This window comes from Crotalus tigris, unplaced genomic scaffold (genome assembly GCF_016545835.1).
Source record: "Crotalus tigris isolate CLP2741 ecotype Arizona unplaced genomic scaffold, ASM1654583v1 scf7180000018419.1029430, whole genome shotgun sequence".
NCBI classification, from domain to species: Eukaryota; Metazoa; Chordata; class Lepidosauria; order Squamata; family Viperidae; genus Crotalus; species Crotalus tigris.
Genome location: NW_024096993.1, coordinates 648,730 through 666,102, shown reverse-complemented (window position 1 = coordinate 666,102; position 17,373 = coordinate 648,730). Strand labels below are relative to the sequence as shown.

At 38.9% G+C, this 17,373-nt stretch overlaps 1 protein-coding gene across 3 annotated transcripts in view; it reads left to right on the top strand.

Annotated features, from left to right (window-relative positions):
- Positions 1 to 1,300: 1,300 nt before the first annotated feature.
- Positions 1,301 to 17,373, top strand: part of LOC120312058 (ferric-chelate reductase 1-like) — a 44,986-nt gene continuing 28,913 nt past the window's right edge. The window contains exon 1 of one of the 3 annotated variants that reach the window (XM_039352269.1): positions 1,301 to 1,352. The gene's annotated coding sequence lies outside the window, so the exon portion shown is untranslated. Of the gene's footprint in view, positions 1,353 to 10,296; positions 10,692 to 17,373 lie in introns of those variants that run through there. The other 2 variants (XM_039352270.1, XM_039352268.1) reach the window with 2 other exon arrangements.

Sequence of the window (17,373 nt, the reverse complement as noted above, 5' to 3'; positions counted from 1 at the left end):
TTGGGGACAATCTTCCCAAATGGGAAGCTTGCCTAAATAGAAATACACAATGAAATTATTTCCAATGTGAAAAACAGAAGTGCTGTGCTAATTTACAAACAACTATTCTAAAAATCTTGGAACGGCATTAAAAACAAAATGCAAAAGAAAATGTTAACCAGAACACAGCCTAATTTCTATCACTAGAGATTTGCCTTTTGATCAGGATTTCTTGTTTTGTTTTGTTTTTTAAAAAACATCTGGTTCCATGGCCTGGAAAGGTTTGAAAACCCCTAGGCAAATGCAGGGATTGATTTTCTTTTGGCTGAGAGGACACTGATTTAAAAAAAAAATCAGGGTCAACCATAACAACAGCCTAAAGAACTGTGTGTATCTCAAATATTAAATATGCTCAGAACATATTGCAGGAAAAAAAGCTAGGAGAGAAACTGAATGGGTTATTATGAAAGAATCTGGCTGGACTACAAATCTCGAAGTACAACATTGTTTTACTTCATATTGTAGGTATAGCATAATGCACTACTTAAAATATTTAACAGCTTGCTTATTTATTTATATCCCACCTTGCTTTTTTTTTTTTACAAATAATACATATCTAATACTCCTTCCTATTTTCCCCATAATAAGAACCCTCTACAGTGAGTTGGAATAGTCCTAAGGGAGGACTAGAATTCAGTCCCTTGCTTTCTAGCCCATAACCACAATACCACACATCCATTTTGATTAATAATCTTTTACTCAATCTTAGCATATCTGCTGTAACCCACAGGATTTCTATAAGAATGGAAGAGGAGGCGCTAGGGAAAACCTTGTAAGGCACCTTTTGTTCCTGGAGGAAATGTAGAAAACAATTTAAGACAGAATTGAAGGTATTTAGTCAGAATAGTCATCCAGAAAATTTAAAGCATTTTTGAGTAATAGATTTTCAACCTAATCAAAATGAATGGACTGGGGGACATCTAAGTCTCCAAACTTATTTTTACCATGTTAATTTTAATATTGTTGCAGTAGTTACTGTCTCAGGGCATGGGCCAATATGTGTATTCAATTCCTTATATATGAATATATACATATATTGACTGTTTGTGATTGCAATTTGCTTAGTTTCTGAGTTTTACACCCGTGTTCCTAATACTTTAGCCACCACGGAGACAAACAGCCAGCAGCCTACAGAAATATATTTAACTATGGGCTTCAGAAAAGGTCAGGCCTGTGGTAATTGAAGGTCAGGCTATTTTCAATGGTCACAACTGTAAAAAACACACACAGATTCTCAGATTACAGGAATGAGCTGGATTTTCAGGAATGTCATATGGTGGCATGAAGATGACAGCAAATCCAGAACACCGAAAGTAAGATAATATTTTAATTGGCCCTGCATGTTTACTGACATCAGAAAAATACCTCTAATACAAAATGAGTATCTTTGTAAGACAAGACCAATTTACTCCTAAAGAAAATGTGGCATATTTTATTCTTCAGGTTTAAACTGAAATGCTTGGAGAGCTGGGAATTTTGATTCCACCCTGGTGTAATTTTACTTCTGCAAAATTATAATAAGAATTATAATAAAGAATGTTTGTTAGAATAGCAAATTGTTTCCATTTGGTTAAAAGTATTGAATATCCCTTAACTAAAACAACAGGGTGGTTGGAAAGTGAGGATGGGCGAAGAAAAATAGTATTTAGCTCATTCTCTCCCTGAATATAATTCATAAGCTGATCATGGCTACAATAAGTCTTTGCAGCAAAGATAATGGAAATTGCATCATAGTTTATAATACTGTACAAAATGTTTTGAATGTGCATTGTTCTGAAATGTTAATCCCTGGTTTGGAATGGAAAATTTTATGTCTCAAGCTTGAAACATTTCCCAAATGATTTTAAAATCTCATTTTGCCCTATAGCAAAGATGGCTCAGATTCAAAATGCTTGTGCACCCCTAAACCTCAACTTTGCAGGGTTGTAGAGTCACAATTCCTATAACATATATATATATACACACACACATCAAGGTTCATGCTGATTGAAAAAATGCTGGAAGCTAAACCTGACCTGGAAAGCACCAATTGCAGAAGTGTCTGCAAGGGATTCTCAACACTTGGAATGAGAACTGAACTAGCCAATGATGAAATGCACAAAGACACTGTAAGGGCAGATATGTACTAACAGGTTAATGAGACATAGTCAAAGCTGTATTTTCTTCGTATTTTTTTTTATTCTTAATATAAAGAAAATAAAACTTTGACTATGTCTCATTAACCTATCAGTACATATCTGTCCTTACAGTGTCTTTGTATATTTCATAACTAGCTAGTTCAGTTCTCATTCCAAGTGCTGAGAATCCCTTGGCAGGATCCTTTTTGTGAGTCACTCTTGAACTTGTCTTTTCTGTAGATTCAATCCCTAGCATTGACCAGAAAGAAATGACAGATAAGTGACAACAGACAAATGTCCCACTGCTTGCCAGCTCCTATCTTCTGGGCCATGGGACAGCAGCTGCAAGGACAGCTGTAACGTGGCTCTTCGAGAGACTTCAGCCTCGGCAAGGATTCAACATACCTGTCAAGTACAGTGTTAAGAGCTTTTCTCCATGATTAAATTGCTTTCCATCTGTCACTAAGACAGCACAAATATATACCAGCCTAAAATGTGCTGTTATTGCTTCTAAGCCATATCCTGCCTCTGACTTGCTGATGAGTAGGGGTAACTGCAGGTGTGCAGGCCTTATGGAGCAACTGCATTTTTGAAACAGAGGTTTAGTACTCTTCCAAAGTTACACACCTATGCAAGCCTGTTTCTTAGTCGTCAACTTACAACCATTTAATTATTGTTCGGAGTTACAGTGACACTGACAGAAGTGACAGACAGCCAGTCCTCACACTTAGGAATATTGCAGCAGCCCCATAGTCATGTGATCAAAAATCAAATGCGGGACAACTGGCATGTATTTATAATGGTTGCAGTGTCCCGAGGTCATGTGATCGCCATTTGCAATTTTCCAACCAGCTTCCTACAAGCAGTCAAGGGAGGAAGCTGGATTGCCTTAATGACCGCATAATTCACTTAGCAACTGCAGGGACTAGAAATTCTGGTCCAATTATGGTCATAAGTTGAAGAATTCCTTTGGTGGTTCCTGTCTTTGTGCAGGCAAAGTAATGTAGTTTGGCCATTTAAGTGAGCCTTTGCCTATGTAAAGCAGAAATGATTAAACACATGTATTTTTCCGCTATAAAGTTGGATTAGGGAATTTGTACATTTTGAAAGAAGTTAGAGCTCTATAATTGATGGAGAGCCTGGTCTGGGAGCTGGCGGGTATGTTTTCAAAGATAAGGCTTTGAAAACTTTGCTATGTACCTCTGCCTAGGGCTCAGAATATGTTAAGGGCCCTGTTTCTTGGCTTTATGGTTAGTTGATTAATTATCTCAGCTGCCGTTTATATTTATTTTCTGGATGTTTCCTATTGTTTTTAATTAGTCCAATCCTCTGCTCAGGCAGGATACCCTATACCATTTCAGACAAATGGTTATCCAGTCAATTCTTAAAAACTTCCAGCGTTGGAGCATCCACAACTTTTGGAGGCAAGTTGTTCCACTGATTAACTATTCTGTCAGGAAATTTCTCCTTAGTTCTAGGTTGCTTCTCTCCTTGATTAGATTCCATCCACTGCTTTTTGTCCTGTCTTCAGGTGCTTTGGAAAGTAGGTTGACCTTCTCTTCTTTGTGGCAGCCCACAAAGATATTGGAACACTGCTATTATGTCACGCCTTGTTCTTCTCTTCATTAAACTAGAAATATCCAATTCCAGCATCAGCTCTTTATATGTTTTAGCCTCCAGTCCCCTAATCATTTTTTTTTTTGCTCTCCTCTGCATTTTTTCCCAAAGTCCCAACATCTTTTTTACATTGTGGCGACCAAAGCTGGATGCAGTATTCCAAGTGCAAGCCATTATAAAATGTTATTAATATTTTATGTGTTCTTGATTCTATCCCTCTGTTAATGCAGCTTAGGACTGCATTGGCTTTTTTGGCAGATGCAGCACACTGCTGGCTCATATTTAAGTGATTTTAACTGACCACTGATAGTGCTAATAATTGACCCTAGAGAAGTTTTCGGGATAGTTCTTGAGGAATGTGTAGTTGACAAAAGTTCACTCATTGACTAGTATGTGAATTTTAATTTTTTTAAATGATAGAACTATAATTTTAAAGTAGAATTCATGGCATGTAAAATCTGTATCACTCTTGTTGTTGTTGTTAGTTGTGAAGTTGTGTCCGACCAATCGTGACCCCATGGATAACGTTCCTCCAGGCCTTCCTGTCCTCTACCATCTTCTGGAGTCCATTTAAGCTCACGCCTACTGTTTCAGTGACTCCATCCAGCCACCTCATTCTCCCCTTCTTCTATTGCCCTCAATCTTTCCCAGCATTAGGCCCTTCTCCAGTGAGTCCTTCCTTCTCATTAAGTGGCCAAAGTACTTGAGTTTCAACTTCAGGATCTGGCCTTCTAAAGAGCAGTCAGGGTTGATCTCCTCTAGGACTGATCGGTTTGATCACCTTGCAGTCCAGGGGACTTGCAGGAGCCTTCTCCAGCACTATTGTTCAAAGGCCTCAGTTCTTTTGCACTCAGCCTTTCTTATGGTCCAACTTTCACAGCCATACATCACAACTGGGAAAACCATGGTCTTGACTATACGTACTTTTGTTGGCAAGGTGATATCTCTGCTTTTTATTATGCTGTCTAGATTTGCCATAGCTTTCCTCCCCAGGAGCAAGCATCTTTTAATTTCTTGGCTGCAGTCCCCATCTGTGGTGATCTTGGAGCCCAGGAAGATAAAATCTGTCACTACCTCCATTTCTTCCCCATCTATTTGCCAGGAATTGAGAGGGCCAGATGCCATGATCTTGGTTTCCTTAATGTTGAGTTTCATTCTTACTTTATACTATTCCCTTCCTTATCTCCTCTACCAGTGGAATTTGCAAGGAGACTGGTCAATAAGCAGAGAAGGAAACAGTGACATAAATTCTTCAAAATAATCACATTCTAAACATCCAAAGAGCTTGAAGGGGGCATTTTAGTATTTTAATATTAATGCATGCATCTAAATAGCTTCTCAATTATTTTTCTACATCTTCTTGACATTGTGCAATAAAATACCATTTCTATTCACAGCTGGATGTTTTTTTATAATGTTGCAGAAGAAAATGCAGTTGGTCAGATTGTTGGTCCAGTGTTTGCCTATCTGGAAGACTGAGCTGCTTCAAAACCCACTGAAATTGCATCATAACTTGCTAATGAATAGTTGGTTAAATTGTTGTTCAATGCATTATGCAAACTCACTCTGCGTGTTTAATTCCTGGTTTAGTGTGTTGCAAGCAACTAAGGCTTAAAAAAGATCAGCTAACGATTGAATAGTTATGAGTTGATCAGCTAACCGAGTTGTCTTCAAAAACTGCTTCACTTCTGCCACAAGTAAGAAATACCCAAATATGCATTTATTGCATATAAATGATAGCAATCTCAGTGGAAAAGTAACAGATCTCACCATGATAAGACAATACAGTATGTGTGTCTACCCTGTCTGCTACGCTGATGTTAAATATGGACAACTCTGAAAAATCTTCTTTGTCTTAGGCAAATGTTTCTCAGTGTTGTGAAGAAGCCGGCAATTATTGTTCAAAGTAAATTATTGTTGAATTCAGACTGGCAATGAAGAACGTATGTGTGTGTGTGTTTGTGTCTCTGTGTGTGTTTAACCTCTGTTGCTGAAATAACCTGACTATTCTTGAAGTCCATCTTTAGAAATTCACTGGGTGGCTTTGGGCCACTCACTGCCTACTCTACCTTACAAAGTTGTTGTTATAGGGAAAAATAGGAGGAGGGAGGATTAGTTTGAGTTCCTGGAAAAAAAAGTGGGATATAATTGAAAAAGAATTAAGTAAATAGAATGTTTCCGGTTGTCAGTGGGAGAAGCTAATACAAAATGACTCCCTCAAAAGAAGGGTTAGATAAAGATTTAATGAATAAAAATATTCTTAGTCTTTACTTTTTCCGTGTGTGTGTGTGTGTGTGTGTGTGTGTGTGTGTGTGTGTGTGAGTGTGTGTGTGTGTGTGTGTGTGTGTGAGAGAGAGAGAGAGAGAGAGAGAGAGAGAGAGAGAGAGAGATTCTTGCATTTAGCACCATCTTGTGGTTTTTCCATAGAAAAACATAAAAGCAAACCTTTAAACAACTGGAGAAGTGACTTTAGTAAGCTCATCTAGAAATGAGAAAGAAAGGAATGAAAAGAGAGAATTATTGGCCAGGAAGTGGCCCTTAAACATTCACCATTTTTTTCTGAAGATCCCACACACATTTGCAATGTTTATTTCTTTGATTTTATCTAGTGGTTGAAGTATAAACTCTAATATAATATATAAATGTTAGCAGAATGCTTTTTATTTTTTTATTTGAATTGTGAAAAATCATACCCTTGGTGTGTAATCATTTGGCCTACTTAATAAGATGGTCTTTTAATGTTTATTAGTGTTCCTTTGGCATTTTGCTAAAGATCATGATTTTGGTCTTACAGTAATTACAAACTGGATATTGAGGTTGTATTAACTAAGGGCCTTCCTGACTGGAATCTATGATAGCATCACACCATTATCTGTGAATAGCAGTGGTTCCCTAGTCAAAGTGTCTGCAGATAGTCCTTGACTTACGACCAAAACTGAGCCCAAAATTTCCATTGCTAAACAAAGTTTTCAAATGAATTTTGCCCCACTTTATGACCTTTCTTGACACATTTCTTATAGTTGTAGTAAGTTGTAAGTTAAAAACATGGTTCTTAATGGAATTTGGCTTCTCCATTGACCTTGCTTGTCAGAAGGTCGCAAAAGATGATCACATGACCCCTAGGACGTTGCAACCATTATAAATTCATGCCAGCTGCAACAATTGTTAAGTGTGAAAAATGGTCTTAAGTCACTTTTTTCAGTATCCTTGTAACTTCAAATCGTTACTAATGAATGGTTGTAAGCTGAGGACTACCTATATGTGCAAGTACATGAAAATTGTAACTACTTTATTACCATACCTGTGGAAGTAAGAAGAGTAGAATACAACTCTGTTTCTTTTTGGAATCCACCGGACTAGAAACTTGACTATTAGTGTTACATTAATCTTTATCTTTCTATTTTTGTGTAACATGTCAGTAGTAACAACCTGTCAGCTGTAGAACTTTCAGTGTCTAGTAATATAGAATCAGATGGGTACCTGAAAGAACTCTTATTTGGTGATATATTTGTCGACTAAATGTTGTAGTAGAAGAGCCCAATCTATTAAGACTGTCCACATCTATTTGCTGAAGACAATAATGTATTTCCTAACCATTTACTGAATTAAGCTAGACTATAGCCATTTTCTCTGCCAGCAGATTCCATTTAACCTGAATCAGACCATTATTTGAATTTGGAATTCTGTAATGATTCCCCCCCCCCGCCGGTATAATAATGAAATAAGTTAGTACAAAGAATAATTACATTTCTTTATATGCGAAGCGATCTCATTATGCCCAGAGATAATTAAATAGATTAGTACAACGAATAAGTAAAGTCATGAATTGTAATTTAGTTCTGGGCTTTTGGATGACATAATTGAAAAGATGGTCAGGTAGAAATTACATGGTACCCAGTTTGCAACTCCTCCTCCATTAATTGTTATTCAGTATCAGTAAACTTATTTTAAATGGACATGGTTAACCTCAAGTTGATGTAATAAGGAAAGAAGGGGGCCTCCCTTTCACAGCCAATGTATCTGCAATGTTTTGTATTGGTTGTGCATTCCGGCCCCCTGAGCTAAACCTCTTTAGCTGGTCAGTAGATCAATAGTGACCCAGATCTTAGTCTGTTGCTCTTAAACCCAGGTTGGTCTGCAATAAGGCTCCCCTTATTGATTGGATCACCATGAAGAAGGCTGACTTGGCATGTATTACAGAGACCTGGCTGGGGCCAAAGGGAAGATTTCCTCTCTCAGAAATATGCCTAGTCAGATATCAGGTGTGGCACCAGCCTAGACTGCAGGGCAGGGGAGGTAATGTGACTGTTGTTATCTAAGAGTCTCTGACTGTTACTAGCAGCAGAGCTCCACAAATGTCCATTGTGAGACCTTTTTTCTTAGAGTGGGCTCTAAGGATTGCTGCTATTGTATTGGCCTCACTGCTACATCGCAGCTTCTCCGCCCAAGCTCCTGGACCACACTGCAGGGATGGTGGTGGAGTTTCCCAGGCTTATAATTCTGGGGGACTTCAACCTGCCTTCCATGGGAGTAGGGTCAGAGATCGCTCAGGAATTCATGGAAAGACATCCATGGGCCTGTCCCAAAATAGCCAGGACCCAACTAGGAGTAGTGGTCACACACGTAATTTGGTGTTCTTGTTGGAGCAGTGCCTTTGTGAACTAGAATTAATGGACCTATCTTTGGTCCTGCTGTCACAGTCAGTTCAGTCTGGTAACTATGAATTTCTCTAAGGCTGTATCCCTCTGCAGGGTTGTGGAACCTATTAGATAAGTTCATTCCTAGCAACTGTTGCACACTGATGGGTTTCACTGATGGGGGCTATAACTGAGGATCTGCTGCATAGTCCTGCCAAGAACCTAGTCCCCACCTGGACTAAGAGAGTAACTGAGGTGCTGGATAAGATTGTGCCCCCTCCCTCAACCTTGGATCTTGTTGTTCCCCAGGATTTGTGGAGGAACCGAGAGAGACAGAGTGGCTCAAGAGATGCTTAAGAGCATTGCTGGTGAAAGACAAAGGTTGAACTCAACTGAACATACATAAGAACTACTAGGGCAATTTGGAAATATACCTTCATTTGGTTATCAATGATAGACACTCGCGGATACAGAACTTTTGTTATATGCATTAGAAAACAACAACATCAGAGTTCATTTTCAGTTGATCTAGCGGACAAGTCAACTGCAATACAACCTTCTCCTACCACTGCTTACTGAACCACTGCACATGGTGCCCTAGGACAGACGTTGCTATTCCCGCCTATTTCTTGCACATGCTCAAACGGAGGTTTATTTCCAAATTGCCCTCATATTAAAAATTTCTTCCCATTACTAGAGAATGGAGCTTAGAGAATCTATACATGGGGTTGTTCTAGTTGCACTTTTTAAAAACTTTAATGTATATGGGTGTGCAAGGTGGTGGTTAAATGGGCACAAAAAGACAGTGGAGATACACTAAGCTATTCTCTATCCTGTTTGTGTTGTCTCAAAACACAACTGACTTTAAAAAAATTGCACTGTAAAACAGAGTTTGCTAGATTGTTATCACAAAGTGACTTCCCTTTCCTGCATCTGACGCTACATGGATGGATTTTCTACTTAGACTTAGCTAGGTGGATTGTGTGAACCTTACTTATAAATAATCAAATATTGGTTTTATGGTAATCAGTTGGCTGATTGGGCATTCTGATAGGTGTAAAAATATTCATTAGCTTTTAATCTCATCTTTATTACTTTACAAGTAGCTCAAGATGGCAGACAAACATAATGCTCCTTCTTTTTTGTATTTTCTCCACAACAACCTTGGGAGGTGGGTTGGGAGTGAGTGAATGACTTGCCCAAAAGAAAAAAAAAACAAAAACCCAGACTCTGACCAGTTAATAGAACTAGTAAACATTCAAATATAATTGTCCAACCAATCTGATTTGTAAATGCTGGCTTACAATTTATTATATGGTACAAACATAACCTATTATGGTTTAATCATCAGAAAGGCTGAATGAAGAAAAATGGATACCTTCCCATCATGCATCAATTTGGCTCATAATTAGTATTTCAGGTGAGCACTCTGATTTTACTTCATTTAGTACAGAATGATTTGTTCTCCTTGAGATCCAAAGTATTGCCATCAATTTTCTACAGCAATCTCTTTGAATCCAGAGAGATACCCACAACTGTATTTTCTGGTCACCAGCCCATCTGTTTAACCATCTCCATATCATTCCCTGGCAACATAATCCAAGGTTAAGTATCTGTTCTGGAATGTTCTTTTTTGTTTTCAACATCCTCCAATTAAACTTTTCAGCAAAAGAGAGCCAATGTCTAAAAACTAACGTGAAATCGGATCTTAGTTAGAAGCAAGATCCAAGGAGTTCAATGTGCTTTCTCTTGAGTAAGCGGAGATTGGTGTTCTACTACTCTGATCAGAGTAGTTCAGCCAGCCAGGTGTAAGTCTAATTAGGCATACTGTGTGTCAGCTGGTGTTGTAGCTGGGTTCCCACGTTAAGTGATAATCCTGCAATCACTTTATGTCTTCGGCATCTTGAGGAACTTTAGCCGTTGTTTCCGTAGGCATCTAGAAAGAGTGAACTCCAGAGGACTCGCGATTAAATTCTTAGGCGATCGAACAAGTTTTTAGAGATTGGACGAGAAGGTCGTTCTCCTGCTTTTCCCACGTCGTGAAAGTTTCTTTCTTCCCCTTCTCCCAAAGTTGCATTTGGATCCTTCGCTCCTGTTCTCGGCTCCGCCCCTTCTGGGATGCGATACAGGAAGAGTCTCGGCTATAAGAGCCTATAGATAAGCATGCTTGCCTGCGTGCTTGATAGCGTTAACGTATGGGCTGTGTGTGGGAAGTCTTCATTCCTTGCTTTTGTTACCGGGCAAAAGTTTGGGTGGTTAAGCTTATGCGGTGTTTGAGAAGGTAAGAAACGGCTGTTGTAGGAACCTAGGCATTCAGAGAGGATAGGTAAAGGATGGATGAGAGACACAGTCTGTTCTACAACATACAGAGAACATATAATAATATTCCAATTAATGTAAGGCAACGGGGTGTGAGCAAGCTTATGGGAAACTGGCCTTGCTACGGAAACGATTTGCTGCTGCGAAAAGTAGGACGGTTGAATTAGTTTATTAAAACGGCTTCCCAGGGATGGGTTGGGACGTTTATTATAGTAAACGCACAAGCTTTCATTAGATTGTATCCAGGAGTTCATTGTCGTTGTTTCTGGTGCGTACTAAAGCTATCCAAGTACATTACTAGGAATAGTTTAAAGAGGAATTGCTGGCGACTTGTTTTTAGAAAGCCCCATTGAAAGGGAAGCATAAATGAAGAAATGTTCTAGAGTTTTTGCTAAACCATGGCTAGGTCTTTTGGAAGCACCCTGCTATTTTTGTAAACTGAGACTGGCTTGCAACACTATTACTCTTCATTTTATGTAGGGTTGGCAGTGGCGAACGTGCTTTCAGTGAAACTTCTTTTATCGTCAACATTGAGAAATCTCAGTATTGTCTAGAACACTGTCAGCTAGAAAATATTTTCTTTTAGAAGAAACGTGTCTCTCTTTTAAAGAGAAAAATATATTCTGTAGTATTTAAGGTGACCAACTGTCCTCCATTAGGGAGGACAGCCCTCCTTTTGTAAGTTCTGACCTCCCTCGAAAAGTGTCCTCCTTCATGTCCTCCTTTTCGATATTTGAAGACTAATCTGCAGGGCTTTTTTTTTTTTTTTTCATAGAACGCTCAGAACGGCGTTCTGGCACCTTTTTTTTGATGGTTTTTTTTTCAACTTTTGCATGAACTGTGCTACTCCTACTATTGGCTTTTGAAAGCCAATAGGAATTGCTGCTGAGCACGCCAAAACACCCGGCTGGCAAACTTTGCACATGCAAGTTGTCTGTATTATTGTTGCAATGAATAAAATGTTTCTTTTATTTACAATATTTTTTTCTTCAATTTATTTGTGTCCTCCTTTTCATTGTAAAAAGGTTGGTCACCTTAGTATTAACGGAATGTGCAAAAAGAAAAAGTGGTGCAGAAGGCTAATATTGTGGAAAACCTGCTGTGATAAGTTGAATGTAACTTTTGTTTTTGGATTGGCCTCTTCGTGTATAAGATGTTTAACAATGAAGAGGAATGTGTTGCAAGCCATAGTCTCAGTTTACAAAATAGCAGTGTGCTCCCAAAAGACCTAGCCATGGTTTAACAAAACATTTCTTCATTTATTCTTCATGTTCAATGGGGCGTTATAAAAACAGGTCACCAGCAATTTCTCTTTAAGCTATTCCTAGTAATGTACTTGGGTAGCTTAAGAAATGGGGTCTTCAAACTTGGCCCTTTTATGACTTGTGGACTTCAACTCCCAGAATTCCTCAGCCAGCGTGCCTGACTGAGGAATTTTGGGAGTTGAAGTCCACAAGTCATAAAAGGGCCAAGTTTGAAGACCCCTGCTTTAGTAGGTACCAGAAGCAACAGCAATGAACTCCTGGATACAATCTAATAAAAGCTTCTGCATTTACTATAATGATAGCTAGTAGAAATGCGAAAAATAGTATGTTCTTAACTTTTCAAATAATTCCTAGACAATCCTGCTATGTTATATTCTAGATAAATATAGGTTTTAGGGACATGAAAGATTTTGCTGGATTTGTGATGTCCTATAGAATTTGTGTTGCAACTTTTACAAACTATTTTAATTATACTTAGCTATTCTCAAGGAATACTTTGGGAGGGTTTCAATCCATCATTCCTATTCATCCTGGTGTAACTTATATTGAAAGCATCTTTGAAAAGAATGGCATTTGAAGGTTAATCTCTACCACTCCAAGCTGTGTAGCTAACTTTAGAATGCTAAAACAAATCCCTTACACACATATATATTTTCCGTTTACTTTTTTAGATTTCAGACTGATGTGCAATTGTCAAACCTATAAAAGCAGCTAAAATATAGGAAGTTTCTTAAATAGAAATTCTTCTAGCACTTCTTAGAAAAATGAATCACAAATAAACAGTAATTAAAATAATCTGCTTCCCAGATTCAGTTTCAAAATAACTGAATTTCATTTATTTCTTCCTTTTGCTTAGATGGCCAGGTCCAAGCCTGACTAAATAGGTGTTTAAACTGAATAGTATCTTTTGGACTATTTTTTTTTACTATAGATCAGTGATGGTGAACCTTTTAGAGACCAAGTGCCCAAAAACTGACTCCGCCCCTGTTCCACCCCCTGCCCTGCCCCTGCCCTCCATCCCCTGCGCTGCCTGCCCGCAGGGCCACTCACCGCCTCCAGGGCCTGCCGCAGATCGTCCAGGCAGCCCAGCAGCACTATGGCAGTCATGCCCTCTGCCCACGCCTTGCACCATCAATGGGGTGTGAGGGCAGAGTCTTGTCTACGCTGCCTAGCTGCCATGTCCTTGGCTGTGCTGCTCCGCATGGGCCACGCTTGGGGGCGACTCTCCTTCAGGGGGGCTGCTGGAGAGGAGGTGGTCACGGGGGGAGGTGAGGCTGGGGCAATGACACGTGTGCCCACAGAGAGGGTTCCGAGTGCCACCTCTGGCACCCGTGCCATAGGTTCGCCACCACTGCTATAGATTATTTATGGATAAAAATGAGATGGAGATGGCATTTACTGCTATTGAACTCCTTGGAAGAAAGCAGATAAATTAAGGGGGTGGAGACTTCAGCAGAGCAGACATTCCCGGATAATCTTGTCTTTCATTGAGGTTATGACCTAAAGGCCATTTAATAAATCATATTTTGGAAGATTGCATTTGAACACAAACTGGCAGAGTTGTTTTCACTGAATGTATACCCCTGGGTGTACTTCAGAATAAATATTTTTTTTGCCCAGCGACGCTTGGCTTTTCTCCTTTAGAAGCTCAGCTGTATTTAATCTGTCTCTCTCAAATGTTATCAGCTATCAGACTCTTCTTTTCTGACTTGGCCTTGTATATGGAACTCTGTTTGCAAAGTCCAAATGGGTCATCTTGATATAGCAATAACACAATATTTTCTCAATTGGCCAATGAGTGACAAAATTATTCTTAATATGTTACCTTCTTTAAAAAAAATTGAGTCTTCCTTATGATCAGGGGCTCATAGGAAAATTGAACTATTCCTGAATCTTGTTCTTTCTCTGACCTTACTCTGCAAATAATAATATTGAAATGTGTAATGTGGGTAATAAAATAAATATATTTTATTTTTAGTAAAACATTGATTCTGCATACTAAAGTCTGATGACTTTTCACTGGCTACTATACTTTATTAATTTTACTTCCTATTAATTATGCTTAACGTTCATTAAAATTTTATCTTACCTTTTTGGTAATTCTAGCATCCCATTTTTATCTACAACTTTCCTGTGAGATAAATTTGATAGATGATGACTAGCATGAAAATGAAATCTGGGTTCCTTGGTCCTCTAAGCCTAATCTTTACTAGTATAACTACTGAAACCTAATTCAGCTGCTCTCTCATAACAATTTCTTCCATATTCCTTAAGAAGCTAAATCAAGAGTTTATAATGTTATTCTCCCACAAAATCCTCATTCTCTATGTTCTATTTTCTACTATGTGTAGAAAATAAAATAGCCACATTAAATCAAGTGATTCCAATATGTGGAAACTGATATTTGGACAGCAGATTTCTCTGTACTGTAATTGGATTATGAAAAATAGTCTGTTTCTTCATTTTACAAAACCATTGTAGCTCCTTTAGCATTAGAGATGGCTCTTTTGAATGGCTGTCCAAAAAGTAACAGGATTTTATTTTGCGGCTGTCAAAATAAATTTTGAAAAATTATGCAGTCCTTCAAGTTCTTTATCGGCATTTCTTCTCTTGATGACGTATGAGAAGGTGTCATGGAATGCTCCTAGACTATAAATTTGAACTTGCTATACCTCAAAAACTATTAATAGGTGAAATGAACTTCATAACTGATAAGTTCTCTGTAACTCTTAAAGTGGTTGTTAAGTTTATGTTTTGCTAACCATTTCCTCAAATAACACATATGTAACTAATTTAGTATAAACTGGCAGCAACTGATAAATATGTCCCTATGATTTTGTTTTTAATATATGTTTCTTAAGATTTAGTCTTTTCCTGTTATGAAGAATGTGGTCAAATCTGTTTGGGATCTGCTTTTGGAGACTAAGAGTTATAGAATAGTTTCAAAGAAAATAATCAAATGTCTAACTATCTCCAGTCTTAGTCTAGGGAAGTGACTCTCAACCTTTTTAATGCTGCGACCCCCAACCGATCGTAAGTCGAGGACTACTCAACCGGTCGTAAGTCGAGGACTACTCAAATGGTGCAGCACCATTTGCAGAATGGGACTTTTGGCGGGCTCAGCAGGGCAGAGATAGCCTGGACAATTCCTATTGGCTTTTGAAAGCCAATAGAATTAGACTCTATTCAAGAGAGTCTATTCTATTGGCTTTCAAAAGCCAATAGAATAAAAGGGAGTAGCACAGCTAAGGAAAAGGGGAAAAAAATGGCGGACTGCGTTGTTTGGCGACCCCCGTGAAATGGTCGTTCGACCCCAAATGGGGTCCCGACCCACAGGTTGAGAACCTCTGGTCTAGGGTTACATATCCTACCAAAGTTTACAATGTGGTTTATGGCTCGGATCACACGACATGCTAAGCTCAAATCAAACCAACCCAACCACTCTGTAAAATTAAACTGCATTTAAACCTAGTATTACTGTGGTTTTCTTTCTGTCTTCAGACCGTTAGGCTTACCTAAACCTATAATATCTGTGAGAGTAAGGAAGAGGACTTTAGTGGAAATATGCAGGATGTCATGGTTCCGACAGATGAATCTATTCAAAAGAACTTCAAGGCATTGTTTTCCTTAAAGAATCTTTTATTCGAGAAACAAAGTATCGGCACTATGTAGTTGAAGCCAAAAACTGAATCCCCTTTCCCTGGCACAAAGTAGCAAAGCGCAATTCCCTCCTCCAATTAACAGTCATAAATCACATCCCCAATTAATTTGAAGTGCGGGATTTCTCCCCATCTCTCCTGCTCCCAAATTTCTATCAACTCTGGACTTAATAATCTTGGGTTCCCATGGCTGAGTTATTATTGTTATGACTAGCTGGACTCTCATCCACATTTCCCCCTCCCAGCATCTAAGAGCAATAGAGAAAAGATGGCTACATTTCTATCTGTTGTCAAAGCAAGAACATCCGATGTTGACAACGTTGACACAGGAACTGTTACTTAGGCAAAAAGGGCTGAAACTTTTTTGAAGTCCAGAGGAAAGGTTCAAAAGTAGTTCAGGCAAATACCTGTCTAAATCTCTGGAGGGAGATACACAACACAATCACACTGACAAGCTTTTATTATTTTAGGCCATCTATGCTTCTAGCCCAGCGCAGTGGGTTTGACACTTAGAATCTTCAAAACCAGCTAACTGCCTTGATTGGGAAATTCCTAGCACTTCTTTCAAGTAACTCAGTTCTTCCACACTGATGTTTGATCACAAATCAGTGACTCACAGTGCTGACTCCTTTTTCTAAGGAAAAATTTGGAAGTTCATTCATCTCTTCAAGGATTTTTATATTTGTAAAGAGCTCAAACGTGAAATGAACTTTGATTATTTGCATTTGAATTCAAAGAATGAATGTTACCGGCATCTCAAGAGAGATGGATGGTCTAGAAATGTGAAATATAAATAAATAATCTTATAATAATTATAGGTGGAGGAAGGAGTATTATATATGTTGGCAAACTTGAGTTTCTTATAAAGTAATAAAGGTGGGATAAAAATCTAATAAGTACATATATACATGCATCTATACTAATTATACAATAGTGGCCAAAATTGTGGAAACCTTTTGGGAAAAGTGTATTTTTGAGGTTTGATGGATAATAACACCACTTTTTTTGGAGTGGTACCATGAAATTATATATCAATGGAAAGATAATTTAATCAAGAATGTAATGCAACAAAGTTTGTTCAATTATTTGTACTGTATTCTGTGAAAAGTTATAGCCAAATAACTAGAAAAAAGAAGCACAACTTGCTTAGGTTGATATCAGGTAGCTTTCCTTCATCTGATTGTAGCCAATGAGCATGAGTGTTTAGAGCAGTGGTTCTCAACCTTTTTAATGCCGCAACCCCCAACTGGTTGTAAGTTCAGGACTAACCAACCGGTCGTAAGTCGAGGACTACCCAACCGATTGTAAATCGAGGACTTTCCCTGTCTGGGAGCGCTGCACATACGTGGTGCCGCCCCCTGTGCCGGCCAAGGCGTAGCTGGCAAGGGGCAGCGATGGCGCAGGGCGATCACCGGCTGGGCCACCAGCTGGCCCAGCCCAAGGGAGGTAAGGCACCTGCCGGGCCCCACGCGCGCCAGCAATCCTCCCTGCGCCTGCTGGCCTCCCACCTCCCACCCCTGGCCCTCTTTTACTTACATTTTTAGTAGTTGTCAGCAGGGAGGGGTGGAAACTTCCAGACAGCTCGCTGCAGACAACTTGCAGCACCGTTTGCAGACTGGGACTTTTGGCGGGCTCAGCAGGGTAGAGACAGCCTGGACAATTCCTATTGGCTTTTGAAAGCCAATAGAATTAGACTCTATTTAAGAGAGTCTATTCTATT